At 42.1% G+C, this 18645-nt stretch overlaps 1 protein-coding gene across 7 annotated transcripts in view; it reads left to right on the plus strand.

The window, feature by feature from the left end:
- The window catches only part of TRPC4 (transient receptor potential cation channel subfamily C member 4), a 346099-nt gene that overhangs the window by 58773 nt on the left and 268681 nt on the right, over nt 1-18645 (plus strand). The window contains exon 3 of one of the 7 annotated variants that reach the window (XM_087888456.1): nt 13154-13310. The exons of the other annotated variants lie outside the window; for them this stretch is intronic. The gene's annotated coding sequence lies outside the window, so the exon portion shown is untranslated. The remainder of the gene's footprint in view (nt 1-13153; nt 13311-18645) is intronic. 7 annotated transcript variants of the gene reach the window in all.

Raw genomic sequence — 18645 nt, forward strand, 5'->3', positions numbered from 1 at the left:
GATAAAAACACCAAAAGAATAAAAACAGCTTTTCCCTATAAAAGCTATATTTTTAGATTTGTGCAGCTTTGTGAGATTTTGTGTATTTCTGTAGTGAGTGTGAAACACTACAGAAATACCCAAAATCTCACAAAGCTGCACAAATCTAAAAATATAAAAGCAGTTAAAATTTCCTAAACTTTATATAGCTATTTCCTAAAAAAACAATAAAATTTCCTTTAAAAAGAACCAATTAACTATTTTTTTAAAGCAAAAAAAAAAAAAAAGCCACTTACTTACCCAATTGAAGGCACAAGGCAGGCAGGCAGATTCAGTTGCCCGCCAATGAGGCGAAACAAGGCAGGTGAGTCTGTGACCAGCGGCTCAGGATTCGGTTCAGGAGTGAAGCGAAGCGAAAGTAAGGAAGCTGGAGGCTGGGGGGAAGGTGGGTTAGTTAGCCCAGCCCGCCTAGGCTGGAGCCAAGATGGCTTAGCCAGCCAGGCAAGCCCAGAGGGATGGCCGACCGTGGAATGCTAAGCCGCCCACAACCAATTGCTGCCGGCATCACAAACTACGCGAGGCCGGGAATGGGGGGGCGGCATGCTAGGCCACCCACAACCAATTGCTGATAGTGTGAACTACGCGACACTGGGGATGGGGTGGCGGCACCCTAGGCCATCCACAACTGATCCCTGGCAGCTTTGCGAACTACACGAGGCTGGGGATGGGGGGGCGGCATGCTAGGCACTGCTTACCTTTGAGCAGGCATCGGCGAGGTGACTGAGGAAGGCGCTGAGTAGGGGTCGGTGAGGCGACTGTGTGAGGCACTGAACTGAGCAGGCATCGGCGAGGCAATTAGCTGGGCTGCATGGCAAGGGGAACATATATAGGGCAGGGGTGGGTGGGTGGGGAGAGCAGCCAGAAGGGATGAGCGAGCAGCCAGAAGAGGTCAGCGGCAAGCGGGTGAGCAGGCGGGCATGGGGGAGGGGGCAACCAAGGGTAGTTTTTACCAGTTTGGCAAACCGATTCAAATCGTCCCTACTGGTTCGATTTCATCCCTGGTTCATCTCTGGCAGGCCTGGGGCCTTTGATCTCGCTCTTGCAATCCGGCGAGATCGGCCATGAATGGTATGAATGAGTTTTAATGTTTTTAATTTTTAAATGTTTTTTATTAGGATTTTAATGTATTGTGAGCCGCCCTGAGTCTTCGGAGAGGGGGGGCATATAAATTGAATTAAATTGAAAATTGAAATTGGTTCGCCCGAGCCAGTCTGATCCGGTCGAATTTCACCCCTGAATATATGAACCAAACAATAAACAAGAAGAATTCTATTTAAAAAATTTCATAAGATAATTGAAATGGAATATGAGAATATTTCTGTGGTAGGAGATTTCAACACAATTGTGGATACGAAATTTGACTGTAGAAGTAGCAAATCAGCAAAAAAGTAAGGAAGACTCTTCTGAGGGCTTTCTTTAAAATGGTAGAGGAAACATGTATACAGGATATACGGAGAGAAACAAATCCAAGGAAAAACTAATACATCTTCTATTCAAATAGGCACAAATCATGGTCTAGAACTGATATGATATGGATGTCGTTGGAATTAAGAACAAATGTGCAAGAGATAGAGATAGAAACTAATATATGGACTGACCATAACCCAATAAAAGTCAGTTGAAAGGGGCAAAAAAAAAAAAAGATTGAGATAGGCATTGAATCAATCTATACTAGTGTTATACAAACAACAGTAAAAGAAATGGAATTTTTCTTCAATGAGACTAAAAAGGAAGAGACTTTACTGCAAAACCTATGGGATACAGCTAAAGTATATATCAGGGACTAGCTATAACTTATAAAGCAGGGGGGAAATAGAAAAAATAACACCAAAAACATTAGAAGAAGAGCACAAAAAGCTTGAATTAGAACTACAAAAAGAGCCACAAAAGAGCTCTTTTGTGGCACAAAATAATAAAACATAAGTTGAATTTAATGGAAAAAGAAGAATTGGCGCAACAAATCAAAAGAGCAAAATGAAACTTTTTGAAAACGCCAACAAACCAGGAAGATTGCTAGAATATGAGCTGAAAAAGGAGAAAGAGAAGAAATTGATGAGCAAACTACAAGATGAGAAGGGAAGCTTATAGTACCAAAACAAGGCTAAAAAGAAAATAATTCAGGAGTTCTGTGGGAAACTATACGAGCAAGATAAAATTTCGGAGGAAAAGATAAAGCAATACTTAGAAAAACCTAAACTACCAAAAATGTCTGAAAACGTGAAAGCAATGCTAAATGAAAGAATAATAATTATGGAATTAACTGAGGTGATAAAAAGACAAAAGAATAACAAAATATCAGGACCAGATGGATTACCTGCAGAAGTTTATAAACACCTACAGGATACACTAAGCTTGTCAATGTTAGAGGTTTATAATGAAGTACTATTAGAAGCTAAGATACCAAACTCGTGGATAGAAGCAAATATTACACTAATCCCAAAAGAAGACTCAGATTTAACACAGATAAAGAACTACAGGCTTATGTCATTATTAAATGCAGACTATAAAATATTTGCATCAATAATAACAGAAAGATTAAAAAGATTCTTGAATTAATTTATCCACCCAGATCAAAATGGATTTTTACCCAAAAGACAAATTAAGAATAATGTAAGACTTATTTTAGATATGCTGGAATATTATGAAGTACACCAGTGGTGGGATTCAATTTTTTTAACAACCGGTTCTGTGGGCATGGCTTAGTTGGGGTGTGGCTTGGTGGTCATGTGACTGGGTGGGTGTGGCTAGCTGGTCATGTGACTGGGTGGGTGTGGCTAGCTGGTCATGTGATTGGGCGGGCGTGGCTATGTGCATAGGGACTACTCAGAGGGCTGAAAAAAGTCATTTCTGACTGATCCTCGCACTTTTGACCGGTCCTCGCACTTATGACCATCCTCACATTTATGCCCGTTGTGGCATTCTTAACAACCGTGTCAGTCATTTCACCACTACTTCTCTTCACCACGGTGACAAGATAGGGCCCAAAATGTAAAATGTGAGGACAGTCGTAAGTTCAAGGACTGGTCAAAAGTGCGAGGACCAGTCAAAAATAACTTTTTCAGCCCTCTGAGTAGTCCATATGCACATAGGGACTACTCAGAGGGCTGAAAAAAGTCATTTCTGACTGATCCTCGCACTTTTGACCGGTCCTCGCACTTATGACCATCCTCACATTTATGCCCGTTGTGGCATTCTTAACAACCGTGTCAGTCATTTCACCACTACTTCTCTTCACCATGGTGACAAGATAGGGCCCAAAATGTAAAATGTGAGGACAGTCGTAAGTTCAAGGACTGGTCAAAAGTGCGAGGACCAGTCAAAAATAACTTTTTCAGCCCTCTGAGTAGTCCATATGCACATAGGGACTACTCAGAGGGCTGAAAAAAGTAATTTCTGACTGATCCTCGCACTTTTGACCGGTCCTCGCACTTATGACCATCCTCACATTTATGCCCGTTGTGGCATTCTTAACAACCATGTCAGTCATTTCACCACTACTTCTCTTCACCACGGTGACAAGATAGGGTGCAAAACATAAAATGTGAGGACAGTCGTAAATTCAAGGACTGGTCAAAAGTGCGAGGACCGGTCAAAAATAACTTTTTCAGCCCTCTGAGTCAGAGGGCTGAAAAAAGTTATTTCTGACAGGACCTCGCACTTTTGACTGGTCATCATTTATGCCATCATCTATCTTCTAGTCCAGAGATCTCCAACCTTGGCAACTTTAAGCCTGGCAGACTTCAACTCCCAGAATTCCCCAGCCAGCTATGCTGGCTAGAGAATTCTGGGAGTTGAAGTCCACAAGTCTTAAAGCTGCCAAGGTTGAAGACCTCTGAGCTAGGGCTTTGGGGCCAGTCTTTTGGGGAAGGGGTCCCATTCAGAGAGACCCCCTGCCTCTCAGGAAGCATCAGGCTCAGGCAGAGAAAGTTGCCAAGGTGGGAGATCTCTGGACTAGAAGACCTCCAAAGGTCCCTTCCAACTCTGTAATTCTGGTATTGGCAAGCAAGCACAGTTAAGCTACTTAAATCCTCCAGAGCCTTAGAAGATGGTAAAGCAAAGCCCGCCCCCCCCCCCAGCTTTCCGCCCAGAGCCTTTTCCTCTCTTCCTAAGGCTGAATCTCCCCTAGTTTTGGAGGAACTTCAGTTGCAACACTCAGAGTGCAATCTAGATTGGGATCTACATTGATGTGGTGCAACTTCAGGATCACCCCCTCTTTCTGCGCCGAGGCAGCAGCTCATGATTGGGGGGGCTGAGCCAATCTAACTTGGCTCAAATCAGTGGCCCAAGTGCGAGTTCTGGCTTCTCGCAGATCAGCGGGCCTGGCTCTCTCTGCAGATTTTCTGCCTCGGTTCAATCAATCAATCCAGCCCCACTTTCTCCCTGCCTCCGCGGTGGAGCCAACTCCGACATCGCTTTGGCATCCCTCAGCATTGCCCCTTACCAGGCAAGGGAATGCCATCGCGCCCCGAGAGAGCCGCAGCGAAACCCAAGGACTGCCCCGATTGTTGCCACCGGAGGGATTCAGTTTGCCCGCTCCTCCGACTGCCTTAGTAACGGCGTTCCTGCCTTAAAGGGGAAGACGGCGTGGAAAGGGGGAAAAAAAACCAACTCTCCGCCGATGCAAAAGGGGCCAACTCGGAAGCAGCAACTTTAAATTGGTCAGAGGCCAGCGGGAAATAATTCCCTCTCAGTTTCTGGAATGGGAAGGAAGGAAGGAAAGGGAGACTTTTCTCGGGAAATAGCCGGGGCTGCTTATTATATATAAAACAGAGGTCTTCAAACTTGGCAGCTTTAAGACTTGTGGACTTCAACTCCCAGAATTCTCCAGAATTCCCCAGAATGGGCTAGGCGGGAGTTGAAGTCCACAGGTTGTAAAAGAGCCACAATTGCCCACCCCTGGGCTAGGGTAGGCTGACGCCGTGTGGGTGGGAGGAGGGGCGGGCGAGCCAGCAATTTAACAAACGGTTCGGTGTGCTGCGAGGCCAATAAATTACAAAAAAACACTGAACCGTTTGTTAAATTACTGGCTCACCCGTCCTTCGCCCTGCCCCGCCCCCACTATTTATTGGTAAGGGGCGTGGCGAGCCAGCAATTTAACAAACAGTTCGGCCGAACCGCCTAGAACTGGCAGAATCCCACCACTGAAGTATTGTGGCCCCGCCCTCTGAGCCTGTCCCATCGGAGGAAGAAAGCTCCAAGCATGAGGAAGAGGAGTCAGCCAGGCCTCCCTCTCCAGGCCCCTCCCCTCTGGCACTGTCTCAGGTGCCGGCCGAGGGAGAGGAGATTAGCAGAGAGACAGGTGGCTCGGATGAGAGTGAGGGAGAAACATCATTCCTGGACGCATGCCTCCGAAGGCGTGATAAACGATTGCAGCAGCTCAGGAGGCGTGCTAGGGATTAGAACTGAGTCACTGGACCACACCCTTATATAGAGACTATATAATAGAGGGTGGTGGCCAGTGATCCTTGTGACGAACAAAACTAACCTTGGATAGTCACTAAAGCCTCGTTCGGAACTGCTGGGAGGAATATTTATTGTTGGACGTTTGGAAGCTGAGTATTTATCTTTCTGTTTTTCTGTGGAAATAAAAGCACTTGGCAGACGGCATGTATATCGCTGCCAAGTTGGAGATAAAGAGCTGGGTGTGTTCCAAGTGCTTCCTTAACCCTCGGCTGGCTGTGTTTGTGTGTGTGTGTGGACGGGGACAGATCATGAAGTACACTCTGAAAAACAAATGGCGTTGATCTTCTTAGATGCACAGAAAGCATTCTACAGCATAAATTTGCCAATTTATGCTACAACTAGAGTGTATGGACTGTGGCGAGGAGTTTATAAACCTGATTAAGGCAATCTATTCCAAACAAATGGCAAAAGTGATTGTGAATGGGAACTTGATGGAGAATTTTAATATAAAAAAGGCACAAGACAAGGATGTCCACTGTCCCCATTACTATTCATATTAACATTGGAAGTGCTAAGTAGAAGTATTAGACAAGACCCAGAAATAAAAGGTATGGAAATACAAAGAGAAAAATACAAACTACAAGCATTTGCAGGTGACCTAGTATTTATTTTAGAAGAACCATTGGAAACTGGCCCCAAGCTAATGAAAAAAATAGAGGAATATGGAGAAGTTGCAGGATTGAGAATAAACAAAGAAAAAACCCAAATACTAGCTAAAAACTTTACAGACAAACAGAAAAATGAATTGACAAAGAAGATAGACCTTCAGGTAACTAAGAAAGTAAAATACTGTCAATGTTGGGAAGAATAGCAACTATAAAAATAAATATCCTGCCAAAGCTACTCTTTTTGTTTCAAATGATTCCTATAAAACTAGAGAAAAATACTTGGATGAACTAAATACAATATTTTTGAAATATGTTTGGCAAGGAAAAAGAGCAAGAATAAGACTGAAAATGCTGCAAGAATCTAAAAACAATGGGGATTTGGGTTGCTGAATAGAGACCTTTATTACCAGGCTTCTGCATTAATTTGGGTGAAAGAATGGATAAATTTCAGAAATAGAAGACTCTTATTGCTGGAGGGACATGATCTTCAATTGGGATGGCATGCTTTTTTGTGGTATGAAAAAAATAAAATACATAGATATTTTCAAAGACATTATGTAAGGAATGCTCTACTCTTAGTATGGGAAAAATTTAAAGCAAAAAATTACATGAAAATAGCAGTCTGGCTGGCCACAATGGAAGCACTGATATATCCAAATGTTGTAAACTTGGAAAAAATCGTAACATATAAAGATATTCTAAATGAGAAAGGGGAATTTAAAACTAAACAGGAACTACAAAACCAAGGGGTGGACCTAGCATGGTGGCCACATCTGCAAATACAATCGAGATATGAGAAAGACACAAAGACATATGGTTTCTATAAAGAGTCAACAACACTTGATCAGATACTATTAGCAAAGGATTAATAATTAATAAAGAAAATATAAAGCTATTTATTAAGCCTTAAAATGAAAGATGAACAAGTGAAAGAAACAATGATAGTATGAATAAACTTTGAATATACTATAGAATTAGATAAATGGCAAAAACATTGGGATAGAAATTATAAATTGACAATGGCAACTACTTACAAGAAAAACCTGTATAAAATGTTTTACAGGTGACATTTGCCACCCACAAGACTAGCAAAGATGTTTAAAAATATGCCCGTCAAATGTTAGAAATACAATCAGATACCAGACTCATACTACCATATGTAGTGGACATGCCCAAAGGCAAAAAGTTTTTGGATGAAAATACATACATGGTTAAAGAAAATGGTAAAGCAACACATAGATTTAAAACCAGAAATATTTTTCTTAGGTATATTACCAGAAAAATATGATATTTGATACTACATGTTTTGACAGCAACTAGAATTGTATTTGCACAACACTGGAAAAATGAGGAAACTCCTACAGATGAAAATATAATTTAAAAAATATTAGATTGTGCTGAAATGGATAGGTTAACATTCAAGATAAAGGATAAAGAAACCAGCAAGTTATGTTACCCGATTATGGATGTTGGTTCTACCAATCCAGTGGAAAGATCTTAAAGAAGATACTATATGGATTATAAATTTAAAGTTATTGTCTTTTCTTTTTTTTTTTTATTTAGATATAATGGAAAATATAGACATAGATTTTTAAGTAGGGTGGGCAGTGAATCAATGATATTAAGAAATGTTGTGTATGGTAATTTTGCTTGATAGTGGGTGAATAAGCTAGTCAGTAGATTGATTAGTCTAAGAAAAGGGATTTTTAAGTGATATATTTAGGGGAGTGGAGGAAATGGATACAGTGGAATAAATGTTAAACTAGATTTGATGGGGAAGGCTGCTTTGAAATGTCATAGTAATATACATAGAAGATTAAATGTTAAAGTAGGACTTATTGTATAGTTTTAAAGTGGAGAAGTTATAATGTCATAGTATAATGTCTTTTTTTTTTCTTTTTCCTTTTTTTCCCTTTTCTCTTTTCTCTTTTCTGAAATGTATGGATAAAGGGGGATGTTATAATATTAATAATATTTTTAGTAAGTAAAGGTCAATATCTAGAGGAGGGAGTAAGTAATCTGTTATGAATTAGTTTTTTTTTGTTATGAAGAAGTCACGGGGGGGATGGGTGGGGTGGGGAGGGGGGGTTAGGGAGGGGGAGGGAGAGGGGGGGAAAAAAGGGGGAAAAATCTGTATTTGAAAACTTTTTCAATAAAAAAAAAAAAGGATAAAGAAGATACAGAATATTTTTCAACATGGTATTTGTTTTACCAATGGTTAGCTAAGAGGTAAAAATTAGAAGTTGGAAGAATACCACTATGTACAAGTAAATAATAATATTTTACTATTATTACATATAAGTAAATTAACCCAGACAATACCCTGTTTACTAAGCACTTATGTATGTTAAAGAAAAATGTACAAATAAAAAATATTTTTTTAAAAAGAAAGGTTTTTACTAAATGGAAAGCAGTGTATTTTTTTCTGTCTGAATGGAATGTGTATCTTTAAAAGAAGTGTAGAATTGTATATTTGTTAAACATGTATTTGAGTGGGCGCCCTGTACACCTTGCAGCTGTAGCTGACTCACTGATCAAGTGCTTAGCTAGGGATGAAGTTGCATTCCTCAGTCACCAGTCTTTAGAAAAAGAAAGTCAGTGGGGAGCTTATGGCCATTGTGAGTGAACAAGAAGGCAAATAGGAATGGGAGTTGCATTAGGATGTTTTAGGGAACCATAGAATTTTGGAGTTGCAAGTCCAAATCGCTGGATTGTGCAGGAAAATCAATTAAAGTATCCTGAAGAGATGGTTGTCCAGCCTTTTCTTAAAACCTCCATAGGTGAAGAAATGAATGAAATACACTGTTTCACCATTATACTGAAATGGGAAAATGGGATTGGTGAAAATAAGGTGACCAGACGTCCCGCTTTTGGCGGGACAGTCCCGCTTTTGAGCAATTTGTCCCGCGTCCCGCGGCGTTTCAAAAAAGTCCTGATTTTTCTTGAGCCCCAGCTGATGGCTAGAAGAAAAAAAAACTGTTTAAACTCTTGCCCGGGGCTTCAAAGGGCCGCCCTACAGGCAATCAGTGTAAAGCAGTTTTTTTTCCCCCTAGCTAAGCTTCAGAAACGAAACCGAAACCAGGGTCTTTGGTGCAGCGTGACAAAATGAGGCAGAGAGAGATTTATTTTTATTTTTCCTCCCCAAAAAAGGTAGGTGAAAAACTGCAAACAATGGGAAATTTAGGAGGAGAGTTCAAGATTTTAAAACACAAAGGAAAAAAAGCTGTATTTAACTAGGGAATTGTAATAATTGAGATACTATTAATTGTATATTGTGTTGAAAGCAGAAATGGTTAAGTTGTGGTTCGGAGGAATATATGGGAGAAATTATTTGGTTTATTATTATTGGTAAATATAATTAATTGATTTGTAAGAAATTGGATTGCATGGAAATAATTGGAATATTCATGTTCATATTGATTAATATACAAAAAAGATAGTTTTATAACTAATTGATTTATATTAAAATGTTGACTTTGTATTAAACAACTGTATTACATAATTACATAATTAAACAATGTGAGGATGGATATAAAAATAGATGACAATGGGAAGGGGTATAATATAGAATAGAAGGGAAAAATTGAATTTGATTAAGATTAGAGATGAGGATGAAGGGTAATATTGGTTTTTTTAAAAAATAGATGAGGAATAAATATGGCAAAAAGGAAATATAGAAATTGTAAATTTAATTGAAATGACTAAACGCTGTTTAAATTTGTGAACCAGCCAAATATTCTGTTCAAAGAAAATACATTGTATGTTTGTATGTGTGTTTCTAATTATTGCTATTTATTCATATTTGTTCTCTTTTATTCTTTAAAGTTTAACAATTCATTCTTTATCTTAATATCTTTATATTTGCTTGGGGTTGGCTTTCTTCCCTTTCATCTTTTTTATTGTACAGCAATCTTTCTCCTCAAACCTACCACCTCTCTCTTTTCTTTCCTTCTTACTTTCTCTTCCCCCCACCCTCTTTTTCTCCTCCCTACTTCCTCTTTCTTTCTCCTTCTCCTCCTCTCTTCCTCCCTCTCTTACCCTCACTCCTACTCTAATTTCCATTCCTTCATCCCTCTCTATTGCTGTAATCCTTTAATGCATATGGACTACTCAGAGGGCTGAAAAAGTTATTTTTGACTGGTCCTCACACTTTTGACCAGTCCTCGAACTTATGACTGTCCTCACATTTTACATTTTTGCCCTATCTTGTCATCATGGTGAAGAGAAGCAGTTGTGAAATGAGTGACATGGTTGTTAAGAATGCTGCATGGGCATAAATGTGAGGATGGTCATAAGTGTGAGGACCAGTCAAAAGTGCGAGGACCTGTCAGAAATGACTTTTTTCAGCTCTCTGGTTAGTCCTTTTGTGCATATGGACTACTCAGAGGGCTGAAAAAGTTATTTTTGACTGGTCCTCACACTTCTGACCAGTCCTCGAACTTACAACTGTCCTCACATTTTACATTTTTGCCCTATCTTGTCACCTTGTTGAAGAGAAGCAGTTGTGAAATGAGTGACATGGTTGTTAAGAATGCTGCACGGGCATAAATGTGAGGATGGTCATAAGTGTGAGGACCAGTCAAAAGGTGAGGACCTGTCAGAAATGACTTTTCAGCCCTCTGAGTAGTCCCTATACACATAGCCATGGCCACCCGGTCACATGACCAGGTAGCCACGCCCACCCAGTCACATGGCCTCCAAGCCACGCCCACACAATAAGCCACGCCCACAATGGTGTCCTTCTTACCAATGTTAAAATCTGTTCACCTTACCCTATACACATAGCCATGGCCACCCGGTCACATGACCAGCTAGCCACGCCCACCCAGTCACATGACCAGCTAGCCACGCCCACAAAATAAGCCACGCCCACAATGTCCCTCTTTACCAATGTTAAAATCTGGTCACCTTAGTGAAAATGTGAGTTGGACTAGATCTCCAAGGTCCCTTCTAGCTAGTGTCCTCACTATTAGGAAGTTTCTCCTTAATTCCAGGTTGTTTGGAATTCCAGGTCTCTTTGGTTAGTTTCCAAACATTATATCTTGCCCTGCCCTCTGTTGCTTTGTAGAATAATGTGACTCGCAAGAACCGGTAGTAAAAATTTGTAGTAGTTCGGAGAACCGGTAATAACATTGGCTGGCCATGCCCCCGAACCAGTCCCCAGCCCGTTTGCCGCTCGCTTACCCCGCCCACCTCTTCAGAGGCTTTTTTTTTTTAACTTTTAAAAGCATTTTTTTCTATAACCTCTTCAGCCGAAGAGGTTGTAGGAAAAAAAATGCCTTTAAAAGCCTCTGGCGATCCCAGCTGAGTTGCCTGATTGTCAGAAGCTTTTAAAAACATTTTTTCTGCAACCTCTTAAGGTTGTAGAAAAAATGCTTTTAAAAGTAAAAAAAAAAAGTTGGCCACGCCCACCCATTCACATTACCCACCACCACCAAGCCACGCCCACAGATCCAGTAGTAAAAAATTTTAGAATCCATCCCTGATGTGACCCCCTCTACTTTGTGGCAACCCTTCAAATACTGGAAAACTGCTGTCATGTCGCCCCTAATTCTTCTTGTCTTTAGACTAGCCAAACCCAAATCCTGCAACCGTTCTTCATATGTTTTAGTCTCCAGGCCTTTGGTCACCTTAGTTGCTCTTTTCTGAACATTTTCCAAAGTCTCAACATCTTTTCTGTAGTATGGCGGCCAAAATTGATTGCAGTATTCCAGGTGTGGTCTTACTAGGATTTTATAAAGCAGTACTAATACATCATGTGATCTTGATTCTATGCCTCTGGTTTATACAACCCAGGATTGTATTAGCTTTTTTGGTTGCTGCTGCACACTGCTGGCTCATATTCAAGTGATCATCCACTAGGACTCCAAGGTCCTAGTGTTTTTGAGCCAGGTCTCACCTAATCTGTATTTATATCTTTGATTTTCCTGCCTAATTGTAAAACTTTGGTTTTCTCCACATTAAAATTCATTTTGTTGGATAGGGCCCATTTTTTAAGTCTGTCAAGATCTTTTTGGATCCTGAGATTGTCTTCTGGGATGTTGGTTATTCCTGCCAGTTTAGTGTCATCTGCAAATTTAGTGTCATCGGCAAATTTAATTTCTATTTCCTCATCTAAGTCATTTATGAAGATATTGAAGAGTACTGGGCCTAAGACGGAGCTTTGTGGTACCCCACTACTTCTCTCCATGTGAACGTAGTAACATTAAGGACTACTAGTTGAGTACGATTTGTCAGTCAGCTGCAAATCCATCTGGTGGTGAAGTTGTCTATTCCACATTTACATTCTATTCCAAGTAGGTTGTGGTCTAGTTTGTTTAATGCCTTACTGAAATCTAAGTATATCATGCCCAAAGCAGGGGTGAAATGCTCCCGGTTCAGACCGGATCGCCCGATCCGGTAGCGATGGAGGTGGGTGGTTCAGAGAACCGGTAGCAAAAATCCCTGCCCCCTCCCCATTGCCCAACTGAGCCGCGCAATCATCAGAGGCTTTTTTTTTACTTTTAAAAGAAAAGCATTTTTTCTACAACCTCTTTAGCCAAAAAAATGCTTTTAAAAGTTTTTTAAAAAGCCTCTTTTGATTGCGCGGCTCAGCTGGGATTATCAGAGGCTTTAAAAAAAAGAAATAAAGCCTCTGCCAATCAGGCAAGTCAGCTGGGATCGTCAGAGGCTTTAAAAGCATTTTTTTACAACCTCTTCAGCTGAAGAGGTTGTAGAAAAAATGGTTTTAAAAGTAAAAAAAAAAAAGTTGGCCACGCCCACTCAGTCATATTACCACCACCAAGCCACGCCCACAGAACCAGTAGTAACAAATTTTACATTTCACCACTGGCCCAAAGCATTTCGCTGGTCTACTAATTTAGTCACTTTATCAAAGAATGAAATAAGATTGGTTTGGCATGATCTGTTTTTAACAAACCCATGCTGGCTACTAATTACAGCTTTATTTGCTTCTAGTTGTTCGCAGATCTGTTTCTTGATTATCTTTTCCAGGATCTTCCCAGGTTAGACTGATTGGTCTGGTTTTTTTTCTTTTCTTGAAGATGGGAACCACATCAGCTCTTTTCCAATCCTCGGGTAATCCCCGGTGCTCCAGGATTTTTGAAAGATATGGTACAATGATTTTGAGATAACATCTGCCAGCTCCTTTACAACTCTGGGATGTAATCCATCTGGTCCCGGTGATTTATATTCATCAAGGTGACTTATATTTCTAGTTTGTCTTTTACAGTAGTTTTTTTGGTACGTTGGGCTATAATTGATTTTTGCATGAAGACTGGTGCAAAGAATGAGTTAAGCAACCAGTCCATCAAAGAAGGGTTTTGGGGATCATCTTGCGGTAGTTCGGGGATTGGTACGAAATCTTGGCCCGATGCAACCTTAAATGGAGTGAAGCCGGTACTACTGTGTATAGAATTATTATATGCCACTTCTGCAAATGGTAATAAGTCTACCCAATTGTCTTGTTGGTAATTTACATAACATCTCAGGTATTGTTCTAAAACCCCATTGGTTCTTTCACAAGCCCCATTTGTCTGGGGGTGGTGACTGGAACTTAGCCCTTGGGCGGAGCCTATCAATTTCAAAAACTCCTTCCAGAAGTTGGAAGTAAACTGTACACCCCTGTCCGAGATTATTCTTTTTGGAGCTCCATGTAGTCGCTAAATCTGACGAATAAACAGTTTTGCAAGGGTTTTTGCTGAAGGGATCTTTGAGCAAGGGATGAAATGTACTTGTTTGGAAAACAAATCTGTCACCACCCAAATGACAGTACACCCTTCACTCTCTGGCAGGTCTACAATAAAATCCATAGATATTTCCTTCCACGGGGCATTCGGTCTAGCCACACTTTGAAGTAATCCAGGTGGCTTCCCTGGAGGTCTTTTAGCCGAGGTGCACACTGGACAACTAGCAACATATGCCTGTATATCCTTCTTGAGTGCAGGCCACCAAAATTGTCTCTTAACCAAATGTAGCATTTTGACAAATGCAAAGTGTTCCGCTGCCTTGGAATCATGGGCATATTGCAATACTGTTTCTCTTAACTTGGCCGGAACATACAATTTCGCCCCAATCCAAGCTAGTCCATCACAGAGTGTACATTCATTTGAGTGGTTTTTAAACCACTCATCAGTTTCCAGAGCTTCTTGCAATTTTTTAAGTAAGTCTCCCGTGAGTTCTGGTTTGACTTTTGCCTGTGCTCTTGTAGTTACTGGTACTGCCAATTGAGTCGAGGGGATAATAGGCTGAACCACCTCCTTTTTGATGCTGTTGTACTGAGGCAGTCTGGAAAGTGCGTCTGCCATGAAGTTCTTTCCACCAGGAAGGTAACATAGAGTGAAATTGAAACGATTGAAATGTTGGGCCCAACGAGCTTGCTTTGGGGACAATTTACGTGGTGTTTTTAATGCCTCTAAATTTTTGTGATCAGTCCAAACTTCAAAAGGGTGTTTCGCTCCTTCTAGAAATTGTCTCCAGGTTAACAGGGCCCATCTCACTGCAAAAGCTTCCTTCTCCCATATGGCCCATCTCCTTTCCGTTTCCAAGAGTTTCCGGGACGTGTAGGCACAAGGTTGTAGTTCCCCCTTTTCATTCTTTTGCAAGAGTATTGCTCCCACAGCTACGTCGCTGGCATCAGCTTGTACTACAAAAGGCTGTTCCATGTCTGGGTGTTTGAGTACTGGTTCAGCCGCAAACAGCCATTTCAATTTTTCGAAAGCGGCTTGACAGTCCATAGTCCATTCCAGTGGTTTCGAGGGTCTGGGCTTTACTTCACCTTTTGTTTTTAGAAGGTCAGTAATTGGCAGTGCAATTTTTGCAAACGAGGGGATAAATTGTCTATAAAAATTGGCAAACCCCAAAATTGTAACTGTTTGCGAGTGCATGGTGCGGCCCATTCCAATACTGCACGAACCTTCTCAGGGTCCATTTCTATTCCATCATGCGATATGCGATATCCAAGATAGTCGATCTTGTCTTGGTGGAATTCACATTTAGAAAGTTTGGCATATAGTTCCGCAGCCCTGAGTTTTTTCAGGACAGTTCGCACCAATTTGACATGGTCGGCCATGTTCTCAGAGTAGATAAGAATGTCATCCAAGTAGACTAGCACCCCCTTATACAGGTGCTCATGCAATACTTCGTTGCATGATTGCATGAATACAGCAGGAGTTCCCTGTAACCCAAAAGGGAGTACTCTGAACTGGAAACATCCCAGTGGGCAATTAAATGCTGTTTTCCATTCATCCCCCTCTTTAATTCTCACTCAGTAGTACGCTTCTCTTAAATCAAGTTTGGTGAATTTCTTTCCCTTCCCTAAATGGGCTAACATGTCCTTCATGAGTGGGAGGGGGTAAACATTTTCCACGCAAATAGCATTTATGTTTCTATAGTCGACCATCAAACGAAAGGAGCCATCTTTCTTTTCGCGGAACATCACTGGCGCCGCCACCTTGGGTTTGGCTCGTTCGATGAATCCCCATTCTAGATTCTTATCGATAAAGCTTCGCAATTCCCCTAATTCTCGAGGGGTCATGGGGTAGATTTTTGGTTTGGGAAGCTTCACCCCGAGGAGTATTTCAATAGTGCAGTCGGTAGTCCAGTGGGGAGGCAGCGTGTCTGAGGCCCTTTCGCTAAAAACTTCCCTGAGGTCCCAATATTCTTTTGGAATTTTCTCCTGCCCCTCAATATAGTCTAATGCTACTTCCACCCTTTCTGGTTGTATCTCATCCTTCACGGGTAAATTTTCCTTCTCTGGGATCGGTTTTGCCGTGCGGATGCGCAAGACCCCCGTCTTCCAATTTACCCGTGGGTTCCATTTTCGAAGCCAGGGCAGTCCAAGTATAAGGGGTCTTTCTATCCCAGGGACCACAATAAATCTGAGATTCTCTACATGGTCTCCCAACTGCAATTCCAGGGGTTCGGTCATAAAACTAGCTGGGCCCCCTCCTGCAATCGATCTGTCTAACTGACAGAACGCAATGGGTCTTTTTAGCACTTTTAATCTTAGTCCCATTTCCTCCACCACTTGGGGGCTAATTATGCATCTGGTGCACCCCGAATCCAACAAGCTAACATTTTGGCATGGTTCCTGTGGATGGAACCCTTACTTCTACGGGGATTAGTAGGGGTTCTTCCGTATGACTCATCCGATCGTCGGTGTCGGAGTCGGAGTCCGTCTTGCTGTCGTCATCGTTGGTCAGAGTTCTCAACTCACCCTGGTTTCGGGGAGCGAACTCAACGACTTCTCCTTTCAGGGTGGTGCCGCGGGTCTTGGCGGGTATTTTGTCGCCTTTCTTGGGGCCGGGGCCGGCAACTTTTGGCACTGGTTTGGAGAAGCATTCGGCAGTTCGGTGTCCCTCCTTCCCACATTTGAAACAGGTGAAGGGCTTTGATTTGGGTTTGAATTCTGCTCTCCCCCCCCCGTCATCTTGGGTGCTCCCTTACAGTGGAAGGATGATGACTGATCCCCCGTACGCCCTCCTCAGAGTTGGCTTCAGGTCAACTCGATCTCCACGTCCTCAGCTACTATGTACCATCTCTGCAAGTCTTCGGGGACCCCCATACTTCTGCAGTCTCGATATATCTCTTCATTCAGCCCATCTTTAAAATTCTCCAATAGAGCCATCTCTGACCATCCTGTCATATAGGGTGCCAGCTCACGAAACTCTTGGATATACTCTGCCACAGGTCTCCGGCCCTGCTGGATTCCCTTCATCCTGAGTCTCACCTTGTGTTCAGCTAAGTGATCTTCAAACCGCCTTCTAAGGGCCCGCATGAACTGCTTGTAATTTCTCAATAAGGGGGAGTTGTTATTGTGGAGGACCACCATCCATTCAGCTGCTAATCCCTCTAGGGAGTTCGTGACACATCTCACTCGGGCGGCATCTGATATGTAGTCTTCCCCCCAGTCCTGCATGTGGTTCCACACTTGGGTCAGGAAAAACCCCAAGGTTTTCGGATTCCCATCATATTTCCCAGGTAGGGGGAGAATTTTTGGCTTTTTACGTCTGCGGGGGGGCCCCTGCAAGGCTGGGGGTCCCTTGCCGGCTGCATCCCTCCCTTGAGCAGCAGAAGCCTGGGATGTTCTTTCCTCAGCTTCTTCCTCTCCCACACAGGCTATTTCATCTGGCTCCCCCCTGGGGTCTTCTCCTCCCTTCTCCTCAGGAAACCCAAAAGACTCCCGGCTCTCCCGGCTTTTCCTGCTCTCTTCCACATCACGAATAAGCTGCAAGGCTTGTTCCATCATGAGGCGTTCCTTCTGTTCCTGCATCCATACTGCCTCTTTCTTATGCGGTCTGGAGCTGGTCACTCCCCGGGGGGGTCTCCCCCCAGTCTGGCAATCTCCCAACTCCTTTCGACCATCTGGCTTCCTCCGGCTCTAATTGGAGTTTTTCCAACCATTCTGCACTTTCTCTCTCCACTTGGAGGGTAGCAGCCGCGGAACTCGCTGCTCCCATCTGGTTTTCGTCACTGCCTCAGTCTGACATAATTCCAGTCTCTTGGGTTTTTTTTTTTTTCCCCGGATAACTGGAGTGACTTCCAGCTTAATGTCAGGTATGCTTCCTTCAAAATCCAGGAAAGAAAGACCCAAACTCCATATTTTATAGAGATTAGTACTTTTACTGAATATGAAATGATCGCAACCCAGGTAAAGCTGGAAGTGAGTAAAACGCGCGAAATAGCATCTAGATAGCATCCCCCCCCACTTGTCCATCGTCCATCATCCAATCCAAAGGTCTCCCAAAGGTCAGGTGGAATCTCCTCTGTCAACGTCATCCATCAGGAATTTGTGACGGTTGGTCTAACGCCTCCTTTGGAGAATAAGTTTCATTTCTTGGAAAGACACCTCCTGCGCTCTTCCCTCCCCTCGCCCCCCTGACTAGTTCCCCCCCTCCATTTCTTATGGCAGGTGAAGCAGTGAAAGCGGAGGCTGACATCTGCTTTCTCCCTACTGCCAATTACTTCATTGCCATCTTCTCTCTTTAGTGGACCTACTATTTCCTTGAATTTTTCCTTGTTATTGATATGTTGAAAGAAACTTTTTTATTATTATCTTTGACTTTCATTCCAAGTCTTTGTTCAATCTGAGCCTTTCCATTCCTGACTTCATCTTTGCATGTTCTGGCTATCTGCTGATATTCTGCCTAACAGTAGTTATGTGTCCTGCTTTCCATTTTTTGTACTTATCCTTTTTGTCTTTCAATTTGTCAGAGAGATCTTTGTGCAGCCATGCTGGTTTCTTATTGCATTTCTTGAATTTCGTTTTCAGTGGTTTTGTGCTAGACTGAGCTTTTATGATCGCATTTTTCAGTTTCCCATGCTTCTTGAATTGTTTTCCCCTTTAGGATTTTTGTCCATGCATGGAATCGTTCCTAGGTTCTCTCTGAGTTTGTTAAAATCAGCTCTTTCAAAGTTTAAGGCACTGGTTGGATTATTTTCTATTGCTTGTGTTTGCATTATATTGAATTCCAGTACGACGTGGTCACTTTCTTCCAAGGTTCCGGCAAATTCCACTCCCTCAATCACTTTTTCT

The sequence above is a fragment of the Pantherophis guttatus genome, chromosome 2 (assembly GCF_059756535.1).
Source record: "Pantherophis guttatus breed Tessera chromosome 2, ASM5975653v1, whole genome shotgun sequence".
NCBI lineage: Eukaryota > Metazoa > Chordata > Lepidosauria > Squamata > Colubridae > Pantherophis > Pantherophis guttatus.